Source organism: Petaurus breviceps, unplaced genomic scaffold (assembly GCF_028583685.1).
Source record: "Petaurus breviceps papuanus isolate PSGF00001 unplaced genomic scaffold, PetGlider_PUasm1.0 90919, whole genome shotgun sequence".
NCBI lineage: Eukaryota > Metazoa > Chordata > Mammalia > Diprotodontia > Petauridae > Petaurus > Petaurus breviceps.
In genome coordinates, this window is record NW_027187378.1 from 25,494,294 (window position 1) to 25,510,403 (window position 16,110).

Here is a 16,110-nt window from a genome sequence, read left to right on the forward strand (position 1 = left end):
TGTGTCAGTCACTGTACTCACCACTGAGAACACAGAGAAAGGAACCAAAAAAAAATCCAATTCTGGCTCTCAAGGAGCTCCTAGTCTAATGGGGAAGACAGTAAGCAAATAACCAGGTACATGCACGATAAATAGCATGTAAATGAAAGGTCATCTCATGTCACTGGCACCAAGATGAAAATGGGGAAAGGCAGAGGGAAGGAGGGGGCAAGGGCACTGAGAAAATCCTCCTATAGAAATTGAGACTTGAACTGAGTATTGAAGGAATCCATGAAACCAAGAGGCTGGGACAAGGACAGAGAATATTCCAGTCACAGGGAACAGCCCAGGCAAAGGCATGAAGTTCAGAGGAGTGTCTTGTTCCAGGAAAAGTAAGAAAGTCATTGTAGCTGAATGGCAGAGTGTAATGTAATGCCAAAAGAAGGCAACTTCCCAGGTTCAAAATACCAGCATGGGTACTCTCTATTTTATTTAGTGACAAACCAAGAACAGAGAAGATCAAAACATGACATCATTCCAAATACAGCATTTTACTAAGTGTGATTAAATAATCTCCAAGTACTACCCCACCCCAGGATCTTCCAATCATTCAATCAATTACAAAGTCCCTGTTCTAAATACTTCTCCACCCCTAGGCTATACCTTAATTAAGTCCACCACAAAGCCCCTCTTCACAAATGGAGATTAGTTTCCAAACATAAGGTCAAAAGTTCCCCACCCCTGGATCACAATTGAATCTACCCCAGAGTTACATCAAGTTTAAACACAGCACTTAATACCCAAATGGAGGTCTTTTCTTCATCTTGACACGAGGCAAGTTCTCAGCAATCTTAGTTCCTGGGGAGACAAGGCTTAGCAAGGCCATAAGATACATTGCCAGTCCCTTCATGAATTTATCCTCTGTCTGTAGAACAGTCCTAGAACCCCTGAACACATTAGCAAAGCCCTCTCCCAGGATTTCTGTAAACATACAACAAGAAAATCCTTCTTCAGGGCTTCTGAACCAACAGAAAGGCTCCCAGACCCCTGCAACAACAGCACTGTCCCTCACCAGTGGACAGTATTCACTCTGTCTGCAGGACAGTCTCCAGACCCCTGCAACAACAGCACTGTCCCTCACCAGTGGACAGTATTCACTCTGTCTGCAGGACAGTCTCCAGACCCCTGCAACAACAGTACTGTCCCTCACCAGTGGACAGTATTCACTCTCTGTCTGCAGGACAGTCGCAGGCCTTCTTAGCGAACAGTCAGGTTCCAGGATTTCTTCAACAAAAGGACTGTCTTTCACCAGTGCACAAATCTGGCAAAACAACATCAAAACAGACAGACAAAGTACCAGCAAAACAGCCATGTCTCCTCAGTCCTTGGCAGCTCAGGGGGCAGGTCTCAAAAGTCCAGGGCAATTCAAAGCGGCCACCAGCAATTCTCTTAGTCTCTCTCTCTCCACGAGGTGCTGCTTCCAAAAAGATCTTCCGCCTCTCTCTTGTCTCTCCAAATCTACATCACCAGCTCCTCCCACTTCAGGACTTTCTTTTCACATCAACAAGCCCATCCCACAGGTGGGATTAACAAACTCTGGGTTTTAATACAATCAATTTGAAAACCAAGCCAATACAGGGGAATCTTTAATTGCCATTACTATCACACAGAGTAAGTAGAAGGAATAAAGTACAGTAAGACTAGAAAGGTGGGAAGGACTACGTGCCACTATACTGTGCTGTGGATGTAAAGAAATGCAAAAAACAAAACAAAACAAAACAAAAACAGTCCCTGCTCTCAAGAAACCCTCAGACTGATGGGAGAAACTATCACAATTCCCTACCCTATGCTCAACTTTTCCTATCTGGACTGGGCTGAAGTTGTTCACCAAGATGGAATGGAGGTGACTGTGTGTTGTGTATCTTTTTTAGTAGGTTCCAGGCGAATGTGTTTGGACATGGTTGATAATAGAGCATACAGGATAGGCACTAGATGGCAAAACAGCCAGTGTCAACAATGTGCCTGCACACCTATGGGTCTAAACTGCTGTGAGAGGTAATGGGCTTATCTCTGGGCAGCACTGGAGTCACTGGCCTCTCTAACCTGTAGTGGTCTATGCTGCTTTTTTCTACTTTGATTCTCTCTCTCCTTTTCTCCTTCCACCCCCAACCTTTCCTTATAACTACCTTATGAGGCATTTAGTGTAAATGGTTTTATCGTCCCTCAGAACACTGAGGCCCAGAGATTGACTAGGGACACTGCTATTAAGGAGCAGAGAAAGGCTTTGAACTTAAGTCTTCAGACTACAAATAATGTGTCCATTCCACTATATTACAAACTGCCTCCTCCCTTAATAAGGGAAATATCAAGTCTCTCCCCTTGTTCCTCTACCTTTGACAGTGACAGTTGGGTAGAAATGGGTCCTTCAACATTCCCTGAATGAGATGACCTTCATTTGACTGATATGGTCTCCTATCCATAACCATATTGTGGCTCCTATCCACAGGGAGAGGTGGTAATTATTCAATTCAATTCAACAAGCGCTACATTTTTCCATTTCCTTATCTGTAAAATGAAGAGGCTGGACTTGAGAATCTCTAAGGTCCCTTCCATTTATAAATCTGTGATCTTATGATATAAGTATCAAGACACAGAATGTCAGAAAAATAGTATCATGGGGACAAAGGGAGTGGCACTCAAACATTTCTTTGTTCCTTTTTCTTTCAGCTTCAATCCATGTCCCAGAAGGACTAATGGTCCATAGGACAGCACCTCTGGTTCTTCTGTGTCTCAGGCACAAGTATACAATAAACCATCAGAAGTCACACATACTCTGCCTCTGAGCTTGGTCTTTTCTTTGGTGGAGGTGGTTGAATTAAAGGAAAGACATAGGTGAATGGTCTTCCTGATCATAACAATCCTTCTAAGAGATGAAGGAAAATTTAGGTCATATTAGGGGAGAGTTGATAAAAAACAAAAAGGCTTCAATCATCTTGAAAATTTAACTTCGAGTTTCATTTAATTCAGATTAATCTGTATTGACTGAATACCCTCCCTACTAGGTACTCTGCAAGGCGGCTAGTCTCAGTGTTTAGCATAATGACTGACACTTCAGTGCTTAATAAATGCTTACTGGTTGACTGACTTCCAGAGTGATCTGTGGTTTAAAAAAAAGCCTAGTTACCTTTGAGGAGTATAACATTATAATTTATTTAAAATAATTAATGTTATATTATTTATTACATTATACTACATTGTAGTATAATATATTGATATACCACATTATGCAATATTATGACATAATAGTCATATTCTGTACAGTATATAGTCACACTATATTCTATATTAATAACAGGAACTTACACTAAAATATATTGTAAAGATTACAAGGTGTTCTCCTCATAACTACCCTTTAAAGCCAGGGTGGAGCAAATGGATCTTTGTTCTAGGCAAGATATACAAATAAAATTTAGAGGGCATGGGATTGACCAGTAGACATGGGAGCAGTGACTCTGCCAGGAAAGATCCTGTTAAGGCAGAAGGGATAGAACAGTAAAAATTTCTAGTACTTCCAGCAAATTCCATTGACCCACCAGTAGCAGATTTATAAGATTTGGAGAAGTTGGAGGCAGATGTTACTTCTTCTCTCAGGACACTAGGGCTCCAACACTCTGAGCACCTTCCACCCAAACTGAGGTTGGAAAGGGCCATGAGTATTAGGAACACAGGTGATTTGCTCATTATTAAATATCACAGGGCATCATACTTGGCTGGATACTTGAACACAGAGGTGAGAACCATGTGCAGGCAGGGGAAGAAGGATAGCAGAATAATTTCCATTGGGCTCCAAGCACCCATTCATGGTCTAATTCATCATTAGTTTGTAAGAATACTTAGTTAATAGGAAGCTATTATATAAAAGTAGCCCCTTATTGGCAAGGGGGTTAATTGAAAGTATAGTTTTTCCCCAAATGGAAAGAGGAATTGAAAGATGATGGGAGGTAGAAGCTTGATGGGGAAGGGAGGTAAAGAAGCCAAGGAACCTGGGAGCTCCAAAGAGGACTGGAGCCCAGGGTTGCAGACATGCCCTACTAGTACCACCTGCCAGCCAGCTGCATGTGAAAGGTCCTGCTACTCCTACTGAATATAATCATAACAGTGAGAGCCTTGTCTGACTCACTTACCTGATTAAGCAGTAATATACTGGGATATAATTCTGCTGTTTTCCTAACTGTCATTGCTACTGGGATCTGGCTAATCAATCTCCTCTCCACTTCCTTTCCCTCTCCTACTTCACCACTACCTGCCCAACTGAAGATTACACTTAAAAGTCTGTTGGGCATACATCCCCCTGGTTGTTAAATATTTACCAATACATCTCTATATTGCTCATTGCTAGAGCTCAGCAAAGGACTACTATAGAAGGCTCAGAGAATGAAGTCATGACCAGACTGAAGACTGGTGACTACAGGCTAATAGTAGTAATGATAACAATAATCACAGTCGGCATTTTTATAGCATTTCAAGTTTTGAAAAATGCTTTACATCCATTATCTCATTTGAGACTCCCAACACCTCAGGGCTTGAGACTCTATTTATTATACTTGTCTAAGACTGGTGGGGTGGGGGACAAGGTGGTGATAGAGGAAGGTCTGAAATAAAGACTCCAATCCTAAGCTTCTAGAATTCTAGATAGGTCACCACGCAGAATGACTAGGCACTACCATCAAAGACTCCATATCTCAGCAGTGGGAGGTACATGATGCCTTGATTTAAATGGAAACGTCCAAAGAAACAAGCTTTCCTGCAGGAAGCCTGAAGATCAGAAACAAAAAGAAATATTAATAGGTGACATTTACATAGTGCCTTAAGTTTTCCATATATTATCTCACTTGGCTCTTTTGATAACTTTCTGAGGCAGTACCTAGGGCCCCTATGAGCAGGAAGTGGTAGTCATCCTGAGTTTGAGGTGAGGTGAGTAATGACAGGCTTGTGATGGTAAAGGTCACAGCAAAGGGAAGGGGAAAAAGAAAGCCCAACAGTCTCATCACTATAGATAGAACCCCCTAATGGGAGCTCCATGTACTTCACAAATATCTTCAGATGTTGTTCCAAGTTCCCTTGGGCACTTCATGTACTAAATCTACCTGTGATGTTTAGCTCCACTGGTCTTCAAGAGGCCCCAAGCAAGACAATGGCAGCAAGTAAGGGTCCTTCACTTTTTGGGAAATTCATACCTCTCCAGCCCCAGAATTCCAGAAACAAAGTAGGGTCCAAAGGGAATTACTGGGCAAAGAGTATCAACTCTTACAGAGGAAAATAGGAGAAATCAGTGATTGCCAGGCAGGAGGCCCTAGCCTGAACATATATACAAGTACAGTACAGCTTGCAAATCAAATAGCAGACATAGCAAGGCAAGGGGAAATACTGACTGGAGTCCCACCTTCATCCTGGGTTACAAATGGCTGCCCTGGAGACATAACCTCGCAACTCTTCTACAGATTCTACAGCTACCTGTTGAAAACTCAGAAAAGAAAGTTCTTGTCATCAAATTCCTTGATACCATTAAATGGTAGAATATTGGAAACTTATGATTTTATCAGTGAACATGACATTAAATAAGAGGTATTGCTATCTATTTTGTTGATGTACCTTAAGGACCATGGGATCTTTCCATCTCACTGGATTATTACTATTACTAAAATGTCAGTCAGATGGAAATTATTATTGTGATTAATGTAATTATTATGGAAACCATCTTCATGAAATGGACCCATTAATGTGGGAAAGAGCTCCCAAGTCTGTACTTAGAAATGTAATAGTCTGTCAATAAGCATTTATGAAGCTCCTACTAAGTGCCAGACATTGAGCTAAGTCCTAGAGATAAAAAAAAAAATGGTAAAAAGTAAGTTCTTGCCCTCAAGGAGCTCACAATCTAATGGGAGTGACAGCCTTCAAACTGTATGCAAACAAGGTGTATGTAGGATAAATTGGAGATAATGAACAGAGGGAAGTCACTAGCAGTGATGACATGTGAACTGAGAAGGGCAAGGAAGATCATCAAGCAAAAGAATGTCAAGAGAAGAATGTGAGAAAAGGTAGAATCAATGAGATCCTTGGATGGACATGCATCCTAAAGGGGCAAGATACAGCAAAGGAGACTGAGAAGCACTGGTCTGATAGATAGGAAAAACCAGAAACAGAATAGAAAATAGGAATAAAAAAAGATAAGGAGGGGCGGCTAGGTGGCACAATGAATAGACCACTGACCCTAGAGTAAGGAGGACCTGAGTTCAAATTCAACCTCAGACACTTAACACTTACTAGCCATGTGACGTTGGGTAAGTCACTTAACCCCAATTGCCCTGCCTTCCTCCCTCCAAAAAGCAAAAAAAAAAAAAGATATGAATAGTAGAGACATTTCAGAAGTAGGAATGGCTGATTAGATGTGGTTACTGAGAGAGATGGCTATGTGTCGTTTGTGTTCCTAGGTTTCCTGAGAACACAAGTTTAATGAGGACAGGATTAACCAACACAGGATTTTCTACTGACCTCCCTTCTCCTCATCCCTCATCCCCTTCCACATGCCCTCAACCCCCATGGAGTTCCTAGTTCAGAAATCTGCCCATAGGGGTCCCACAGAAAATGCTGTGGACTGACTGGTACAGCGACAGAAGCAAAATCTCTTGGACTGCTAAGGGACTGGCTTACGCTCTTTCTGAGGGTAAAGAAGCTTATTATGCTTGGTTCTCCAGTCTTCTTAGGACCATGTGCCTTGTCCAGAGACCAGAATACACAAAGAATTCACATCCCTTGCATCTCGCTTGTGACGCCTCCAATTGGGGTGATGGGGCCACTAGGGATAAAAAATATTAATTAGCATTTACAGAGCACCTTAGACATTTGCAAAGTGTTTTACATGTATGTTATCTCATTTGATTCTCACAATAACCCCATAAGGTAGGTGCTATTATTATTGCCATTTTACAGATGAGGAAATCAAAAACTGAGAATCTCGGTGATTTGTTCAGGGTCATATAACTAGTTGTAGCAGCAAGCACCCCAGCATATCCAGGATGGCAGTCAACACAGGTTCTTAGATCTGCTTTTCTAAATGAAAGCAACTCAAAATGTGTTAACAATCTTGCTTTAATCAATCAAACATATCATTTACCTAGTTCAGGGGAAAAAGTCAGCACCCCGAACTTCAGAGTATACAGAGGTTACAAGCAGAAATTACAAGAAGACAGAGAAACAAACAGATCAAGCAGACAGGTCCCCAACTGTCCAACCATTACATCTATACCTAGTCAGTTACCAGAGAGGGAAGCATCAACAGCTGGGTTTTCAAAGCCGGAGGTCTCGACAATGCCTGCCCAGAGTCTCGTCTGGCCAAGTCACACAACACTTCTCAAAGTGAGCCCCCAAAACAAAGCCTTCCATCAAGGTTTATATAGCCTTCTCCAGGCTCAGAGAATGTAACAACCCTCTTGACCCACTGCCCAATCACAAAGTATCTTCTGAAAAACAAGCCTCCTGCTACAAGCTCCAGGTGCACCTAAACCTATCAAAGGGCCTAGGGGCATGGAAGATCTTACACAATACAATCTTAGAAAGATGGCAACAACATAAATTTACATTCCCATTACACTTGTAAGTGCCTAAGACAGGTTTTTAACTCACATCTTCCAGACCCCAAGTCCAGGACTCCATGAATTGTACCATCCAGCCACTAGAATGTGAAAGAAAGTCTAGTTTTCACTAGAATGTGAAGCTCTAACTTCTTCAAAGTTAAAGCCCTGGCTGGTAGTCATCAGATACATGGAGAGGCCTAGTCACCCTTCAGAGTCTCAGAAATTCGGGGGTGGCTAGGTGGCACAGTGAGGGGGTGGCGAGGTGGCACAATGAGTAGAGTGCTGGCCCTGGAGTCAGGAGGACCTGAGTTCAGATCCGGCCTCAGACACTTAACACACACAAACAAACAAACAAACAAAATCTAGCCATGTGACCTTGGGCAAGTTACTTAAACCCAATTTCCCTCCAAAAAGCAAAAAAAAAAAATTATTTAGGGCTTATCACCAGAACAACTAAACACTGTGATATGGCAGCCAAGAAAGTATATTCAATCTTAGACTAAGGTAGGGAGGGTATATTGATCAGGACTAGGAATTCTGTCCTGTGACAGAGAACTATCTCCCGAATTGACAGATGGAAAAGTTGAGGACTAGAGAGGAAGCCTAGGGGCCCACACAGTATTAATAACAGAAACCAGAGAGGTTTCTGCTTCCCAACACTGTCCTACCTTCTTTCCTCAATTTCCTGAATTTGGGACCTAGATGGAACATCCCTGGAAAAGAAAGACTATTTAGGCTTCCAAAGATCATATGCATTTTAGGGCACCCACTGTACCCTGTCCAAGTGCCATCAGAGCACAGATGGTTTTATTCTTAAGTATATTAGAATCAGGATAACTTGTTCTTGCCCTAAGGTATTGTAATGAGCATCAGGATTAGATAGAAACACATGAATAAGACCATACTGTCTATATCAGGGTTCTTAACCTTTTTTGTATCATGGGCCCCTTTGGCAGTCTGAACTTGCCCCTAGACCTCTTATTAGAATAATGATGTTTAATGCATAAAATAGAATACATAGGATTGCAAAAAAAAACCATTATATTGAAATAAAGTTATCAGAAATATTTTTTAAAAAACCAACAAGCTCAAGGACCCCAGACTAAGAAACCTTGGCCTAAGGTTACATCCTCCAAGATAAGCAGCATGATGTTGGATGACATGAGAACCTTCCACCACGCACTAGAGTAAAGGCTGTAAGGGAAAAGAAGTCAACTGGGGTGCCATTGGAGAACCCCAAGTGTATCATTCTTCAGTGGATTCTAAATTGTCCTAGTACTTTGATTTTTCAGGCTGCTGGAGAAAGTTTGGAGGAACAGGTGCATTAATCTATATGTATCTACATTTGTATCTCTGTGTGTGCCCTCACCTTAAGAAAGCATTTGGGCAGAGCCAAAATGGTGGATTAGGGGCAGCCACCTACTGAACTCTCCAAACATCCCCATGCACACATGGGAATTTAGAATAACACCTCAAATAAAATTTTGGAGCGGCAGAGCCAACAAAAGATCAGAGTGAGACTAAAAAAAATTCCAGAGGTCGGGTAGAAGTTTGTGACATGGGGTTTAGGCCTGATGGGAGCCCACACATAGGTCAGTAGTAACAGTGGTGGCCTCAGCAACAGTAGCTTCAGGAACTCTCAACCCAGAGACAGTAAGAGGATTGGATAACTGTCAGAAAACAATTATAGGGAACCCTTTGCTGGCACTGATTGATAACTCCAATGCCCGTACATAGTTCTGGGTCACAGTTCCAGGGTGGAGAGGAGTGATGTAGCTTAATCACAAGGGAATGGATCCTGGTCACAGTTCCAAGGCAAAGAGGAGGGCTAGTGTTTGTGGCTGCAAGGGTAAAGACCAGAGCACATACCAGGAGAGCAGTGAACATACCTCTCTCAAGGTTACACCACCTCGGAAACACCAAAAACTTGCAGACCTCCAGAACCAGTTCTGATAATAGCAGCACAAAAAAAGCCTCAGGCTTGGGAAAGTGCCTCATCACCCCCATGTGAACAAAGCCCAACTTTAACATAAAGTTCAAAGTCAAAAAATAGGGTAAAAAAATGAGAAAACAAAAAAATGAATTTGACCAGACATAAAACTCAGAAGAAAACAACAATGTTAAAACAACTACCAAAAAAGCCTCAAAGGAAAATGTTAATTGGACTCAAACCCAACAAGAATTCTTGGAAGAGTTACAGAAAGAGATAAGAGTGGTAGAAGAAAAACTGGGAACAGAAATGAGAAGGTTGTAAGAAAGTTATGAAAAGATATTTAACAGCTTGGTAAAAGAGGCACAAAAAATACTGAAGAAAATAACACCTTAAAAAATGGAATTGGCCAAATGGGAAAGAAGCACAAAAATTCACTGAAGAGATGAACTCTTTAAAAAGCAGAAATGGCCAAATGGGGAAAGAGGTACAACATCTCACTGAAGAAAATAATTCCTTAAAAATTAGAATTGGGAAAGTGAAAGCTAATGACATTAAGAAACAAACAAAACCAGAAGAATGAAAAAAGGAAGAAGAAAATATGAAATATCTCATCAGAAAAACAACTGACCTGGAAAATAGATCAAGGAGAGATAATTTAAGAATTATTGAACTACCTGAAAGCCAGGATCAAAGAAAAGAGCCTAGGCATCGTGTTTCAAGAAATTATTAAGGAAAATTGCCCTGGTATGTCTATCTATCTACACACACACACACACACACACACACACAAAGTTGTATCTAGAAATGTAATTTACCCAATAGGAAAATAGGTAAAGGGATAAGCGAAGATGGGGGGAGGGGAGGCTTATGATAAAAGAGAAGATGGATTGAGGGAGGCAGTGGTTAGATGCAAAATAAACTTTTGAAGATGGACAGAGTAAAAAGCTAGGAAAAAAAAACAGATGAAAATGGGATGGAGGGAAATACACAGTTAGTATAATACAAATAGGAATGGTATGGACTTACCTACAAAAGAACAGAATGGATTATAATCCAGAATCCAAAAATATATTGTTTACAAGAAACACACCAAAAAAAAAAAAAGACACACGCAGAGTTAAAGGGCTAGAGCAGGATCTAATATGCTTCATCTGAATTTAAAAAAAAACACAAAACAGGTAACAATCATGATTTCAGACAAAGCAAAATCATAAATAGCCTTAAAAAAGGTTAATCAGAAAAACTACATTTTGCTAAAAGTTATCATAAACAATGAAGCAATATCAAAAATTTTACAGCAAATTTCTCTAATAAAGACCTTGTTTCTCATATATGTGTGTATATATAATTATATTATATATCGAATATATTAGATATAAGTACATTATATATTATATATACATATATATATATATATAATTTATAAAAATAAGAGCCATTCCCCAGCTGATACATGGTCAAAAGTTATAAACAGGCCATTTTCAGAAGACAAAATCAAAGCTATCTATAGTTATATGAAAAAAATGCTCTAAATCACTATTTTTTATTTTGTTTTATTTTTTTGCTTTTTGGAGGGCAATTGGGGTTAAGTAACTTGCCCAAGTTTACACGGCTAGTTTGTGTGTGTGTGTGTGTATTAAGTGTCTGAGGCCGGAACCAAACTTGGGTCCTCCTGACTCTGGCGCCTGCTCTTTACTCACTGCGACACCTAGCTGCCCCTCTAAATCAATGTTGATTAGAGAAATGCAGATTAAAACAACTCTGAGGTACTGCCTCATACTTATCAGAAATTACAAGTGCTGGAGGGAATAAGGGAAAAATAGCTACATTAATGAACTGCTGGTGGAGTAATGAATTGGCCCAACCATTTTGGAAAACAATTTGGAACTAGACCCAAAGATCTATAAAACTGTGACTACCCTTTGATCTAACACTACCACCACCAGTTCTGTACTACAAAGAGATCCATAAAAAGGAAAAGGACCTAAGTGTACAAAAATATTTATAGCAGTTCCTTTTGTGGGGACAAAGAATTAGAAATTTAGGTGATGCTCATCAATTGGGTAATAGCTAAAAAAAGGTATGGCATATGATTGTGCTGGAGTACTACTAGACTAATAAGAAATGACATGTTTTCAGAAAAACATGGCAAGAACTATATGAACTGATGCAAAGTGAAGCGAGAAGAACCAGGAGATCATTGTGCACAGTTAACAGCAATGTACTGATGATCAACTGTGAAAGACTTGGTTACTCTTATCAATACAATAATCCAAGACAATTCCAAAGGACTCATGATAAAAAAAATGTTATCCACTTCCAGAGAGAGAATTAATGTAATCTGAGTGCAAATTGAAGTATACTTTTCTTACCTTATTTTTCTTGCTTTTTTTTTTGGAAATATGGCTAATATGGAAATATATTTTACATGATTTCACATATATAACTGATATCATATTGCTTGCCTTCTCAGTAGGCATGAAAGATAGTGGAAGGGAGGGAGAAAACTTAGAACTCAAAATTTAAGGAAAAAAAGAATGTTTAAAATAAATAAATAATCTAAATGTAAAAAAGACAGATCATATTCATTCACAAGCATATATATATATATGAATGCATGCCTGAGTCTGGTCCATGCTCCCATGCTCTTTGAAGCTTTCTATCCATATCAATAAAAAGTGCACAAAATGCCCCTTTCTCCACTTAAATCTCTTCTCTTTTTCTGGCAAGCCTTCCTTGTGACTGCTTATCTCTATAAAAGCAGCCTCTATAGCTTTTCAAACCTTCAGTCAAGGCTCCTCACTCCTGGGCACAGTTGTCAGTCTCGTTCTGTTCATCAGATTTACATCACCCAGAATGGTGAGTTCCAATACTCTTGTTTAACAGACCTTGCTCTACTTACAAACATTCCTCTCTTGTGTTTGAGCTTGCTGGCCTGTGTGTGTGCTGCTATCACCAAAGAACACTTAAAGACAGAATTGTACAGTGGAAGGAGTGATGGATTTGTGCTTAAATTTTCACAGCCTCTTTATTGAATGTGTGAATCTTGGCAAGGCACTTAATCCTTCTAAGCCTCAGTTTCCTCAGGTGTAAAAAGAGGGGATCAGGCTTGATGACCTCTAATGTCCCATCTTTCCAGCTCTAAATCTATGACCTATCACTCTCCCAAAATCTCCCCTTCTCTCTCATTTCCTCTGCTTTCCATCATTTTACTCTCCCAGTTCCTTCTTTCTCTTTTTTAATTCTTCTTCTTGCCTCAGTGAAACCATTAGTAGTGTCCACAGACATTGTTTAGTTCTGCTGCAAGACATTCAGGCTAAAAATGTTGAACCTTTTATTACTTACTAAAAAGCAAAACTTTCTCTGCCTCTGATGGATCTGTGCAGGAGCTATACACAACAAGTACCTAATAAAGGCTTGCTAGATTTGGAAGACTAAATAGACTTCATTAATATACAGGGATGTATGAATACCTATCATGTCTATCTTGTGGGGTTGCCCTAAGGATCAAAGGTGGTAAGGTATATCAAAAAAATGTTGAAAGAAAACAATATACAAAATATGGACAGAGACTGGGTCTACAATTGCATTGGTACAGGGAACTAAGTTCCAGACAAACTTTTTTTTTCAAAACAAATTCAGATAAACCTTCTCTGCAACTTACAGTCATAGAGAGTTGCCTAGGAAACTGAGAAGCTAAATGATTTGTTTGCCCTTGGTCACAGAGCCACTATGTGTGAGAAGCAGGGCTTGAACTCACATTTTCCAGTTCTCTCTTTATCAATTAGGCCATGCTGCCTTTCATAGAAATATAAAGTCACCTCACCTCTTACTTACCCTTTCTTCCCCTTTTTCCTTCTCTTCCTCTCATCTTTTTGATTTGTGTACTGGTGTTGTTAGCAAAAAAAATCCAACAAAAGAGCTCTCATTAAAAATTTACTGAACTATGAAGAACTGACAGCACATATGGGTTCTTCATGCCCCTGAAAGGCAAAATAATTATGAATGAAGATTCCAAAAAACTATGGAGAAATGTGAATTTTGCTCAGTGATACTTAGCAGCTGAAATAATTTCCACCAACCCCATCACTTCATGTCTACATGCTGAGTGTAAGATCATAGGTATTTAACTTTTACCAACCTTGTTTAGGAGAGTTCCCATGTGCTCACATTCCTGCTAGCCATTCTGACATGGTGCCTGGTGTCTGGAAACACAACTTTTGTGGTATGGCCTGTGCAGGATCAAGGGAACCCTGAGAAATCATCAGTACCTTAGGACTTCTCATGTCTAGGCAACAGAATCTGGTCATTTTTAAACCATCAATACATTAAATTAATAAGAACTATTATTTAATGCTAAGATATGACATTAAAAAAAACCCTAACTCTGAAATAGATTCTATGACCTAATCTATTTGACCCAGTTTCCTTGGAGGACTAGACACACTTTTGTCTTAGTAACTCCAGCTTTTTCTTGATACCTTTTACTTGCTTGGTGCCCAGGCTGCCTATCTACCACCTACTAGTTTTTTTTATTAATAGTCTTCATGCCCTAATTATTTCACTGAATCACAGAATCTGAGTTGGAAAGAACATCACAGGCCACTGAGTTCAATCTGTTCCTGACCCATAATTAGTCTTGTAACATCCTATATAGCAATCACGCAGCTTCTGCTGAAAAAAAAAATGCCAATGCAGAAGAGCAACACACTGTCCCTCAATGCAACCCACTCCACTTGTGAACAGTTTCCGATGGTAGAAACAGGCCTTGTATCTCAAGCTTAAGTTTGTCTTCATAATCTTCAGTCATTGCTCTGAATTCTGACTTCTGGGCCAAAGCAGTACCATTCTAAAAGCCCTCATCTACATGATAGCCTTTTGAATACTTACAGCCAGCTATCTTGCCCACTCTAAGTCTTCTCTTATCCAGGCTGAACATCCCCATATCATTCAACTTAAGTTCATATCCATTCTGGTTCAATTCAACTGAATTCAACAAGCATTTATTATTTCCAGGATAAGGAGGTCTTCAATAATTAAAGAAATTAATTCAGACTATTCACTGGAAGGTCAAATACTGAAGCTGAAACTTAAATACTCTGGCCACATCATGAGAAAAGACCCTGACTTCAAGAAATATTGAAGGCAAAAGGAGAAAGGGATGGCAGAGGATGAGATGGACAGAGTCATGGAATTAACAAACATGAGACTGGAAAGACTTTTGGAGATAGCAGAAGATAGAAGGGCCTGGCGTGATGTGTGGTCCATGTAGTCATAAAGAATTGGATATGGATGAATACCCAAACAAAAAAAAGGAGGTACTTTTTTATCAGGTCACATTTATTATGTTCAGTTCTAGGTACCAGAGGTAGGGAATTACAGATGGAGATTGCCTGCCTGATGGTACAGGTCCTTGACTCCATGTCATATGAGGATTGGTTGAACTAACTGGCAATGATTAACCTGGAGAAGAGGAGGCACATAATAAAAGTATTGAGGTATTTGAAGCATTGTCATATAGAAAAGATATTAGATATATTTTGCCTGACCCCAAAGGGCAGAGAACTAGGAGCAGTGGGCAAAAGCTACAGAAAGGCACACTCAGGATTAGCGAAAGCAAATTAGCAAATAAAACTATTCAAAAGTGGGCTATCCAACAGTTTGTAAGCTATTCCTTCCTTTTAAAAAAAATCAGGACATTTGCCGTTCTCCAAACCTGTGGTACCATTTCTGTTCTCCATGACCTTTCACAGACCACTAGCAATTGCTCAGCAATCATATCTCCCTAGAGGGCAGCTAGGTGGCACAGTGGATAGAGTACCAGACCTGGAGTAAGAAAGACTTGTCTTTCTGAATTCAAATCCAGTCTCAGACACTTAGTAGCTGTGTGTCCTTGGGCAAATCACTTAACCCTGTTTGCCTTAGTTCTTCATCTGTAAAATAAGCTGGAAAAGGAAATGGCAAACCACTCCAGTATCTTTGCCAAGAAAACCCCTCATAAGTCATGAAGAGTTGGGCGTAACTGAAACAACTACACAACAAAATCATATCCACCAAGTCTAACAGGTATAGCCTGGAAAATAGTCCATATGTACTAGATGTGAACTTATTGTGACAGTGCATGGCAAATAATTATTTAGTTATTAAATTAAAGTTATTAATAAACATTTGCTGATTGATTCAGAGAAGCTAGGGACTATTTAATAGGTGGAGTGGTAGAAAGAATGTTAGATTTGGAGTCAGGAAGACGAGTTCAAATCCTGCCTCAGACACTTTCTCTCTTTGACATCAGGCAAGTCATTTAACCCTTTTCTGCATCAGTTTTCTAATCTTTAAAATGTGGATAACAATAACACCTATTATGGGGTGGCTAGGTGGCGCAGTGAATAGAGTACCAGCCCTGAAGTCAGGAGGACCTGAGTTCAAATTTGGCCTCAGACACTTAACACTTACTAGCTGTATGACCTTGGGCAAATCACTTAATCCCAATTGCCCTGCCTTTACCCCCTCCAGAAAAGCAAAACACACACACACACACACACACACACACAAACAAAACCCAAA

At 39.9% G+C, this 16,110-nt stretch overlaps 1 long non-coding RNA gene across 2 annotated transcripts; it reads right to left on the reverse strand.

Annotated features, from left to right (window-relative positions):
• Positions 1 to 468: 468 nt before the first annotated feature.
• On the reverse strand, positions 469 to 13,866 carry LOC138152002 (uncharacterized). 2 transcript variants are annotated; one of them, XR_011165990.1, is made up of 4 exons: positions 13,688 to 13,866; positions 13,384 to 13,529; positions 6,691 to 6,835; positions 469 to 2,902 (listed from the first exon to the last, which is right to left on the reverse strand). It is a non-coding gene; the product is annotated as an uncharacterized lncRNA (long non-coding RNA). The 2 variants fall into 2 exon arrangements; XR_011165989.1 differs by having other exon boundaries at positions 469 to 4,794.
• Positions 13,867 to 16,110: the final 2,244 nt, after the last annotated feature.